The 12,172-nt window shown below is 43.5% G+C and overlaps 1 protein-coding gene across 9 annotated transcripts in view; it reads right to left on the bottom strand.

Annotated features, from left to right (window-relative positions):
* The window catches only part of SMYD3 (SET and MYND domain containing 3), a 375,419-nt gene that overhangs the window by 51,690 nt on the left and 311,557 nt on the right, over positions 1 to 12,172 (bottom strand). The gene's annotated exons all lie outside the window — the stretch shown is intronic.

The following is a 12,172-nucleotide window of genomic DNA, read 5'->3' as shown; positions in this document are numbered from 1 at the left end:
ATAATGGCTAGTTGCCATTGATAGCCTTATTTTCCATGAATTTGTCTTAATGGTCATTTCTGTGAAGATAAATATATTTTATGAATATTAATATTTTAGAAGTATGTCAGTCAACTTTGAATGCACAGAAGATTTACGCAAGAAATCACAAATTGGGGAACATCACTTAAATAAGATTGGTCTTCGAATGTACATAAAACAATTATTTATCCTCAAGTGAAGAACTAATTTTTTTTAATGTCATGTCATCAGTAAGAAACCAACTTTAACAAAATAAATATGGCATTGTGCTCTCATTACGGTTCAGAATAGTGTTATTCCTTGATATGTGCTAATTACTTAGGTAGCTGTGATTAAATACCACACACTCTAGCCTTTATCATTTAGTGACACCAGAAGCTTCCTGGCCACTCGTGAAGGTATATGTGATCAATGTTATATCTTAGTAAAATAAAGTATCACATGAATGAAGCATTCATCAAAAACTCATAACATACTATAACAATATTTACTTGGTTGTATGTTTGATTTTTTATATATATATATATATGCTTTCGTAGATTTTCACGGGTACAGGAATGCAGGTTTTGGTGTCTTCGGGTGTCTTCCCGTGTAAGAGTCGGGGTGTCTGTGCGACGTTTCGACGAGGTCTCACTCGTCATCTTCAGGCTGGTGCCGAAAGCACCAGAAGACACCAAAACCTGCATATATATATATATATATATATATATATATATATATGCAGGTTTTGGTGTCTTCGGGTGTCTTCCCGTGTAAGAGTCGGGGTGTCTGTGCGACGTTTCGACGAGGTCTCACTCGTCATCTTCAGGCTGGTGCTTTCGGCTTCTTGTTACTGGAACAGAGCAGAGTCTGTGGTGTTTGAGTTCCTATAAATACTGTTGAGGGGTGTGGTGTATAGCCTCCAACGTTCTGGGCAGAGAGGAAGTTCCTAGATTAGTGTGCCTTTTCTTCTTTTGTTCCTTAATCACTTGAGGGATATCTTGGGTGATTTCATGATTTAATGACCCACCCAGTGATATTCAGAATATCACCCATGAAATCACCCAAGACATCCCTCAAGCAATCAAGGAACAAAAGAAGAAAAGGCTATACACCACACCCCTCAACAGTATTCACAGGAACTCAAACACCAGACCCTGCTCTGCTCCAGCAACAAGAAGCCGAAAGCACCAGCCCGAAGACGACGAGCGAGACCCCGTCGAAACGTCGCACAGACACCCCGACTCTTACACGGGAAGACACCCGAAGACACCAAAACCTGCATATATATATATATATATATGTCTTCGACCTCGTCGAAACGTCGCACAGACACCCCGACTCTTACACGGGAAGACACCCGAAGACACCAAAACCTGCATTCCTGTACCCGTGAAAATCTACGAAAGCATATATATATATATATATATATATATATATATATATATATATATCAAAATAAATAAATAAATAAATAAATAAATGTATATATAAATCACTCTTTTGAAAAAAGCCAAAGGTATCCGTGTTGGCCCATAAGAAAAAGGATCATATTAAGCCAATACTTTTATTAGGCTAATCAAAATCACTTAAGAACTTCCAAGTACTTTGAAGTGCCACAGCTGAAAATCTGTTATCTCCTCCTACACTCCACCTTAAAACTTAGCAGAGGCAGGCTTAAATATCTTGACAAACATGAATAGACTCCCCCCCCCCCATTATTTCTCTCCATCCCCCTTTTCTTAACATCTAGCCTGATGAAGAGTTATGGGGAACTTGAGAGCCTGCATTGTGTTTTATTACATTCCTGTTTGCCTAATTATTATTATTTAATAGATTTTTATCCTACCCCTCCTCTCAAAGAAGCCCAAGGCAGGAAACAACAAAACAACAAAATAATAATAAGAATACATAGGGTGGTGCAGAGCCACTGAAATTAATGGACCTTAGGCATGTTCATTCATATGAATGGGTCTACTCTGAGTAAAACCTAGGCCACATGCACAACCCACAGTTAAAGCATTATGATACCATGTTAAGCAGTCATGGCTTCCCCTAAAGAATTCTGGGAGCTGTAGTTCGTTAAGGGTGCTGTACGGAGGCCCCTGTTCTCCCTCCAGAGCTACAATTCTCAGAATTCCCTGTGAAGAGCGACTGATTGTTAAACCACTCTGAAAACTGTAGCTCTGTGAGGGGAATAGAGGTCTTCTAACAATTCTAAACACCCTAAACAGATTACATCTCCCAGATTCATGTGGGGAAGCCACGACCGCTTAACGTGATATTATAGTGCTTTAAATGTGACTGTGGCCTTAGCTGAATACCACCAACGATGGTAAAAAAACAATCAAATAATAATCTTAATAATTTCATGAGATTGCTTTAATGTTGACATTGCAACATTTGGAAAGCAAAATTTTGAGGCATTTCATTGTAGTGTCTAGAGCAGAAGACTGAACATTGCATCTCAAACCACTTTTTTCCCAATGCATGATGGATTTTTGTGGTTATCTAGAGGTGGGATTTCAGCCTATTGTCACCGTGATCTGCCCCCACACCTATGTATCTTCATTCATGCACAACATCTGAAAGAGGCTACTGTTAGCCATTATCAAGGTGGAGGTGGAAGTAGAAGCAAACTGCATATTAAACCCAAAGTGTGAAAATAAAGCAAACCTATTCTCTGCTATATCAGTCTAGCTATGCCTGCATAAGGAGGGACATATAACTTGCTCTGCTTGTCATAGGGAAAAAAAATCATACTCAATGAATGCAAATTACGTGAGGGATATAGTAGATAAAATGGGGGGCGGGCGGACCCCATCCACTAATATCACAAAAATATTTATACAAAAGGAGCTTAGGGATACTAATGCAATTTATATATCAATTATCATCCCAAGAGCACAGAAGTTAAGAGGTTTTAATCTGCATTTCTCACACAGAGGAGGAAAATTAATTACTGTGTGTTCCAAATAATAGAAAATATGTACCCAGAGCCCATATTAATTTCATGTGTAGCTTTGCAGCAACATCTTCCCATTCATGTCCAAAGGGAAGAAATAGGAGGTGAACTCTTGTACTACCCCAAGAGATGATTGTATCAAAATGGCCTTGGCTGCCTTGAGATTCTATGACATTCCGCATAAGGAAATTACAAAGAAAGCAGTGTTTCACTTGCAATTCGCAAATGTACTTACCATAAAATCAGCTATCTGATCACAATAAGCTCACCTGGAAATAATTTGGTACAGAATGAAAGCTGCCACGGATAAAAGGTCAGCAGTAGGACAAAAAAGATCATGTTGCAGTAGCTATGTCAGTTATGTTAATTGTAAAGATCCAGACACGTTAAGCTTTGCATATAAAGCGAATGAGCGAAGTTTTGCCTCTGTCTAATTCAAAGGGCACAGCATCAATTACAGAGGAGCTGACTTGATGTATGTTAGTATAACTGAAAGTAGAAATGTGACCCATAAAAAGTAATTACATCAGTGCAATATCATGGGTATTTGTTTATTTCCAGCATTTATATGCCGCTTTTCAGGGCACAGCCCTCCCAAAGTGGCTCACAATAAATATCTAAAACGATAAAATATAGCTAATACAATCGCAGCACAATCGAGAAAATTTAAAACCAGCAGTCTATAAAACACTATGCAGCTCAGGACAGCAATGTAGACAGAACAGCTTTTGCCAATCTGTTGCCTCCAGGTATGTTGGATTACAACTCCCATCAGCCCAAGCCAATGCAGACACGGCTGAGATAAACATTTTAAAAAGCCAGGAAATTCACCCGCCTGTCCAACTTCAGAACTGATTTAGACAACTAAATGTGGAGCTGAATGTACACAAATGTGGATTCTAATGCTAAAAGAAGGTGGCTGAGTGCAGCAAGGTAAATTTTTGATCAACAGCAAAACTGATTCATTTGGGGCCAAGAACAAAGAGCTGTATCATTCTTAGAGTAGACCTATTGACATTACTGAGTGTATAATGGCTATTTTATTTACATCTATTTCAATGGGTGTGTTGAGTATGATGTAGTTGGGATACAACTGCCAGGAGCTTGTGTCAGGTATAGGTCAGCAATTAAAAAACACCAGTGCCAGTGTAGTTAACTCCTTATTCAAAGAAACCAAATCAGTGCAGGCCTAGTGATCCCAGCAAGTCTTCGCAGTAGATCTTGCCACAATTAGGGTATTGTGAAGGCTGAAGGTTCCCACCTTTCCACAGCTGCCTAAGTCCTCTCCCCTCCAGGGTTTTTTGACAAGCAATCGGAGACTGTGTCTGCATGCAACCAACCTCTCCTCTGCTCTTTTTAGTTCTGTGTGTGTTCTGTGTGGCTGGTGGTAGGGAGGGGAGCAGGTTGCAGCACGAGGGGAAAACTTCCTGGCTTCTTCAGAAGCCTGCCTCACCTCTTTCTCCTGGCCCCCTCCTCTCCAGCCTCTGAATCAGGACTGCTCTCTGCCCTGACTTCTTCCTGCTCACTAAACTCTGTTTCCTCTTCTGTCACACCTCCTCCTCCAAGTCTGCTCCTTCTTCTCCCTCTGACCTCTCCTCGGTGTTCTACCACCAATCCCCTGGCTCTGGGCCTTCCTCTCCTGGGGTTCCCTTGAGGGTTCCCTAGCTGGTGCCTCCCACCACTCTGTTGCATCCAGCTAGCGCATGACAACAACGCATGAGCAGAGCAATTCTGATTCTTTATCAACAATGTGAGTTTTGCCACTTATTTCAGTGTGCCATGTACTTTGCTAATACCAATTAAGAATGGAATTAACTCTAAGAGGCTGAATTATCTTAATTGTATCCAAGTGCAACTTTCCACATTACACTGGGCTGCATTCAATGTAGTGCTGAGGCAGGTTCTCCATCAGCACAAGTATTTCTCCTGGCACAATGGAAATTATCCCTCTCCTCTCCCCTTCCTCTGCACATCCCCTGAATCTATTCTAGGGGTTGCCCCAATCCTCCTGAGCAGATTGGGGGTGCTAGCAGAATTGCTTAGTTAAATACTTCCCATTGTCTTGATCCCAAATTGCATGCCATACCCAAAACATATACAAGCCAACAGCACTTTGTGATTGAGTGTGGAAAAGAGCTTACCCAACTCTTTCGCTGGCCATGTTCCTCCAGGAACTTTTCCCTTTATGTGTTTTTGGAACCAACCAATTACACACTGGAAATATTGTGGGAGAGGAGGGTGGGGTGGGGTAGCTACTGAAGCAGGGGCACAGCAGGTGGGAAAGGATTAAACACCCTCTCCCAGCAGCACCTCACTTTCAATTGTGCCCTCCAGAAGCTGCATTAAAAAATTTAAAAGATACATCAAAAGAGACGACCAAGGCAGGGAGCCTTGTTTCATGCAATCCTCACTATTCCAGCTTGCCAAGAAAAAGTGTCTCTGCCTTTTACAGAGATATCAAAAGCCAGTGATGTTATAGGCACTGCCATACAGTAGAAAATCATGCCTCTAGCATGACAGCAACCCTCTTTTCGGGGAGAACAGTTCTTCTTAAATTTAGAATTAGTTGTTCTCTGCACCCAAACCAATTCCTTGTTTAAATAACCAGCATTTTGCTCATTTTGGAAAATTTATTTAAATTGAACAATGTAATCCAATTGCTCCGTTTGGAGCTTCATAGACTGTGAAACATTTTGGAAAAGACTGGTGTGGTAGAAAGCAAGAAAAATATGGGACAATATACCTCTATCATATCTACCTCTGTAATCGTGTGTGGGGATCAGACCTTAGCGTCATGGCCTCCTTCCACTGTTGTTTGGCTCACACAGGTGTTTAACTCACCTGGCTGTTTTCCATTTTTTTTGCTGCTGGAGCCGCAACACTCACTAATAGGGCTCCCTCCTGCTTGCAGGGCTGGGTTCACTCAGGGCTTAATTGTTACTGGCAAGCTTTTCACATTTTTTCTTGTATGGAGGCAAGCTACAACAAGGGCATGTGAATCAGCTACTATGGACTGCAGAAGACCACAATTAGAGCTGATGATATTAGGTGATTAACAGTGAGTGGTGATGAAAAGGGATTGAACAATGGGGGGCGATGAAAGATTACGATCACGTCAGTTGGAGACCTCTGGGAGCAAAAAGGTCTGATTCACTTTAAGTATGGCTAAACTGACATTTTTCCATGCCTGCAGGATGGGTTGCAAGTGGATTGTAACTGGGTCTTTAAAACTGAGTGGAAAACTAGGCATCTAGTAGAGGTGGGGATCTCAGGCCTGGAGGCCAAATGTTGACCTGTCTAGCCCATGGCACTCTCCACAAGCCACACCCCTCACCACACCCTTGTTGAGTGTTTAACTGTCTCTTGCTTGCCTAGATGGCAAGGTGTATGCATATGTGGAACCCTTGGGCATTTTCAGGGCTGGAGTACTGCCTACGATACAAATTAAGAGTCACATCTATTTATTCTGTGTGCCTCTGACCACATCACCCCCTAGTGTTCGGAATTTTTGGCTTTTTTTAGTTGTTAATATTTTTGTCTGCTTTTTGCTTTTGGGAGGGGGGGAGTCTGAACATCGACAGCTTTTCTTCTGTGAAATGGGTATTTGGTGGTGTCTGTGATGGTTTCTTAGATTTCCAAATGCACCCCGGGACCCAAAAAAAACCATTATAACCAAAACTGAATGGTGTAATTAAGACGGTTCACAGAATCAACAACCATACAAATTTCATACAATGGTCAAGTCTTTCTAAAAAATATCTGTGTTGGAGTTGAGAAATGCTTTACTAAAGAATTAATGTTGCAACTTGAAAGAACCACCTATCAGTAAATATGTCTGATTGTGTTCATCCAATCAGATGCCTGAACTTAGTCAGTTTGTTGGTTAAGGTTAAATCCCATACCACTGAATACCATATGTAAGTGAAAGTGGATTTTTTCCCATCTATAAGCAATTACTTTATGTGTTGCTAGCAACAACAAAAAATACTTGTTAGTAGTTGTGAAGAAACTAAACCAAACTGCGGGAGGCAGTGGAAGACAGAAGTGCCTGGCGTGCTCTGCTCCATGGGGTCACGAAGAGTCGGACACGACTAAACGACTAAACAACAAAAAGTTGTGAAGAAAGGCACTAAGACAGTCCTCAAAATTTTCAAGTAATAATAGCATGGCTGAAATTAAATCATAAAATAATTTTGCTTATTTCAGCATAAAGCTGAGGCCAAAATATTGTTAGAAACATTATAATTATACTGCATATGTTCTATAAGAATTTTGCCCAGATATGTATTGATCTTAAGCCTTCTTTAACAATGTGTTTCAAACAGGAGCATGTTTTATCACTGCCTTAAGGAACAAAGTAGTGGTGTTTTTTAAATGCAGCACACATGAAAATCTCTACAAGTATATAGATCACAAGTTAATGAGGAGACCATTATTTTGGTTTTGTAAAAACAAAAAACAAAAACTAAAGTGAGCAATGTTCCATTTACATTCTGGAATTATAAGGCTATACATATGGGAAAATGCAGTACAGGAACTGCCAATGTAAACTGCTCAAATGGAGGGTAATGCTATGCAGCCCAATCCTATGCATATTAAGTGGCAGAAAACACCAGCTCAGTTATTAGGGAAGCAGGGGAAAGATAATTCCCTTGCCCCCACCTCTTTTGCTCCCTTGATCTTATGCAATGATATCTTGACCAATACTGCCCAATCATTTGTATATGATATATATTCACTTCTAGATAAGCAGACTTAATTTTGCCTACCTTTCTAAATATATTGTTTGGTTTATTATTATGTAATGTACTTTTGTACTTTTCTGTTGTTAACTGCCCCGTAATACTCAAATAAGGGCAGTATATAACTTCAATAAATAATAAAAATAAAATACTCCAAGCCCAATCCTTAGCAGCTTTGACCAGCATCAAGTCCCCCTGAGTTCTTTATTAAAAGTAAAGGTAAAGGTACCCCTGCCCGAAAGGGCCAGTCTTGACAGACTCTGGGGTTTGTGCGCCCATCTCACTCAAGAGGCCGGGGGCCAGCGCTGTCCGGAGACACTTCCGGGTCACGTGGCCAGCGTGACAAAGCTGCATCTGGCGAGCCAGCGCAGCACACGGAACGCCGTTTACCTTCCCGCTGGTAAGCGGTACCTATTTATCTACTTGCACCCGGGGGTGCTTTCGAACTGCTAGGTTGGCAGGCGCTGGGACCGGGCAGCGGGAGCGCACCCCGCCGCGGGGATTCGAACCGCCGACCTTTCGATTGGCAAGCCCTAGGCGCTGAGGCTTTTACCCACAGCACCACCCGCATCCCCTGAGTTCTTTATTACTTACTTTCAATGAACACTTACTTTCAATGACATGTGTTTAGGATTAAATTCTTGCAGTGTAATCCTATGCATGTCCACTCAGAAGTAAGTCCCACTGTATTCAATGATGCTTACTCTCAGGTACATACACACTTGTGGCTAACCTGTGGCCCTCCAGATATTGCTGGAGTCCAAATCCCATCTGTCTCACCTAGCATGGCCAATAGCCAGGGGGTTGTATTCAACGCAGTGCTAAGTAAATGTGTTCCATCAGTGCAAGGATTTCTCCCCCTCTCCTTCCCCCGCATGACCACTACATCTGTTCCTGGGGTTCCCACAATCCTCCAAACATATTTTGGAATGATGTGCGGCACATACAAGGAGACGGGGGGGGGAGCCTGTTGCACTTGCACTAACCCTTGTGCTTCTTCTCACACAAGGATTTCATTGACTGAAGAGTTGTAGTCCACCAACATCTGGAGACTACAAGTCAGCAACCCCTGCTGAATTATAGAGTTGGAAGGGACCCTGAGGATCATCCAGTCCAGGCATAGCCAAACTCGGCCCCGCTAATGTTTTGAGACTACAATTCGAATAATCTCTGACCACCGGTCCTGTTAGCTAAAGGTGATGGGAGTTGTAGTCCCAAAACATCTGGAGGTCGAGTTTCCCTATGCCTGATCTAGTTCAACCCCCTGCAATGCAGGAATATGTGGCTGTCCCAAATGGGGATTGAACCTGCAACCTTGGTATTATCAGCACCACGCTCTTACCAGTTGAGCTATGATGTTCTATTATAAATATATTATAAATCAATAGTATTGATTTATAAATGTATAGTTTAATTGCCCAGCTGTAAATCAGATTCTTTATTGACAATCCAAATGCAAAATATCACAATAGCCTCTCAACTGTTACAGTAAATCAAGATAAAGTTATAAGATACCATTTTAATGAGAAAAGTGTAACAATAAATGCTGTTTCAGTAACTGGCTATAACAGAGGACAGGGCTAGTCAACACAGACAGAATCTAACCCTGTTATATGAGCAATGCACTCAAAGATAATCATGACTTTATATTTAAACCTGTTGCCAGAGCATTCTTTGGGATGTGTAAAGAGACACATAAAGGAGGATTATATCTTTTGTATTAATTAAATCTCCAAAAGCCATATTTCTATAACACCAAATCATAAGGCAAATGTAACTTTTTGTTAACTGAATGAACCTTCACAGATTAAGACTGCGTCATGAATGTGCTTACTATACCCGTTGAGTACAGTGAGATTTACTTCTGAGCAAACATGTCCTGCCATTGTTAATATGAAAGTAATCTCTTTTATACATATACGTTGTAATGAAATACTAAAATAATAATCTTATGGAGCAGCTCTCTTCTACACAGCAGTTTTAAGAGTATTAAGTTGCTAAATAGGGGAGATGTTATCTGTCAGGGGATGATTAGCTGCTTGTGCTTAAAATAGTGCCCCTTCAGAGTTTGTGCGACCCCACAAACCTCTGTGTGTGACAGAGCTTCTCAGACATGTCTGCTCTAGTCACTTGTAGAGTCCGACAGTGGCTGTCTGCGGAAGCGCTTCCAGCAAAGAAGTTCCTTAACGGAAACGCGTCTCCTGGACTCACGACGTGACAGCTTCCGGCGAAGCATAGGTCTCCCTGCAGTTGCTTCTGACACCTCCCCGCTATTTTCGCTCGAAGTGTCTCTCACCCCTTTCTCTCCCCTTCTGCTTCCTGCCTGGGCTGCTGCGTGTCTCTCAGCATTACTGAGATCCTCCTCCAGAGACCCCGCGCTCCCCCTACTGGTCCCTGCTTTAGCTGTTGACTCTCTCCCAGTCTCTGGGAGCCCTACCACTTCCCTTTCCTCCGATGTCAGTTCCCTGACATCCACCTCCCCTCCAGGGCCCCCCTCTCCCCCGCCCCTACTCTCTCCTCTGGGCGGTGAGGAGCTGAAACCCCTAAAAGAATCCTCTTCATCTTCCGACGTCTCGAACATTTCCCTCCATCGGTCTTCGTTCCGACTCGCTGAATCCTCCTCCACCTCGGAATCAGCGAACCCCTCCAACTCTTCTTCTTCGTCGGTGGTGGCGAAGTATTCCCTCCGGAACCTCGCCACTGGCTGGGGTTTCCGAGGGAATCTCTGATGAAAAGTTTCAATCAAAACCTCGTCATCTACATCCTCTGCCCTGACCCAGGTGTTTTCCGACTCCGGCTCCCCTTCCCACATTACCAAATACTCTACTTGCTCTCCCCTCCACCTGGAATCGAGAATCTCCGCTACATGGTAGCTGTGTTCTTTTTCCTCCATAGCTGGTCCCCTATTGACCCTCCCCTCTCTGTCCCCTATATACGGTGACAGCAATGATCTGTGGAACACTGGGTGCAACTTCATGTGGTTAGGTAACCGGAGTCTGAAAGCCACTGGGTTGACCTGTTGCGTGACTTCAAATGGGCCCAGTCTTTTGGGTCTTAACTTCTTACAACCTCCTTTAAATGGTAACCCTTGGGTGGACAACCACACCTGGTCCCCCACCCTAATGCTTTCTCCTTCCCTTCTGGTTTTGTCTGCCTGCCTCTTATATTCCTCCTTCGCCCTGTTTAAATTAAGTTGGAGCTGGCGATGGATCGCTTCCATTTCTTCAACGAACTGTTCTGCGGCTGGAACGCTCCAGTTCTCCCCCTCCCCCCCTGGGAAGGCTCGGGGATGACACCCGTGATTGGCCAAAAAAGGGCTCATTCCCGTGGACACGTTCTCCGCATTGTTATAGGCAAATTCTGCCAACGCCAGCTTCTCCACCCAATCATTCTCTCTGTCATTCATATAACACCTCAAATATTGCTGGAGGACACCATTAGCTCTTTCCGCCTGCCCGTTGGTTTCTGGATGACGGGCAGTTGAGAAATTCACCTCTACATGCAATAAGCTCATGAGCTTCCTCCAGAACCTGGAAGTAAATTGTTTCCCTCGGTCCGAAACCACCCTCAAGGGGGCACCATGCAATCTAAACACATTTTCCACAAACAATTTAGCGGTTTCTTCTGCTGTGACCGCATGTGAGCAGGCTATAAAGTGGGCCATCTTGGTTAACAGGTCTACCACAACCATAATGGCTGTCTTCCCTTTGGACCTGGGCAGATCAGTCATAAAATCTATTGCCACTGCCTCCCATGGTCTTTCCGGCGTGGGTAGTGGTTCTAATAAACCTGCCGGTGCCCGCCTCTCCCCCTTGGCTCGTTGACATCGGTCACACCCTCTCACATACTCCCGCACATCTTCCCTGACCTTGGGCCACCAGAATTCCCTGGTAACCAGCCACATGGTTTTGTGTTGCCCAAAATGCCCTGCTGTGGGGCTATCGTGCAGTTGCTTGAGTACCTTTTCCCTCAATTCTCCTTCAGGTACGTATAACGCTCCCTTGTAGTACAACGCCCCGTTTCTCTCCTCAAAACCCCCGGGTTTGTCTCCCTCCCTCCTGAGACCCCTGAGTTTGTCCTGGGCATATTCATCCTGCACCGTTCCCTCTATCAGTTCCCTTAGCCCCACCAGTGCCGCCCCACACACCCAGCGATCCTCGGGAATGACATGGGTCTCTTCGGGTGCACCCTCTCCCTCCAAATATTCAGGTTTGCGTGATAGAGCGTCCGCCCTAACGTTCTCCTGGCCTGGTACGTAACAAATCTCAAAGTTAAATTTGGAGAACTCCTGGGCCCATCTCAACTGCCGTTGGTTGAGCACTCGCGCAGTTCTCCAATACTCTAGATTCTTATGGTCCGTGCGTACTTGCACCTTCTGTTGTGCACCAATTAGTAGGTGCCTCCATCTCCGGAAGGCCTCATAAATCGCAAGAAGTTCCCGGTCATACACCGTGTAGTTTCTCTC

This window comes from Podarcis vaucheri, assembly GCF_965113315.1.
Source record: "Podarcis vaucheri genome assembly, chromosome: 3".
NCBI lineage: Eukaryota > Metazoa > Chordata > Lepidosauria > Squamata > Lacertidae > Podarcis > Podarcis vaucheri.
This window is presented reverse-complemented; position numbering and strand designations above follow the sequence as displayed.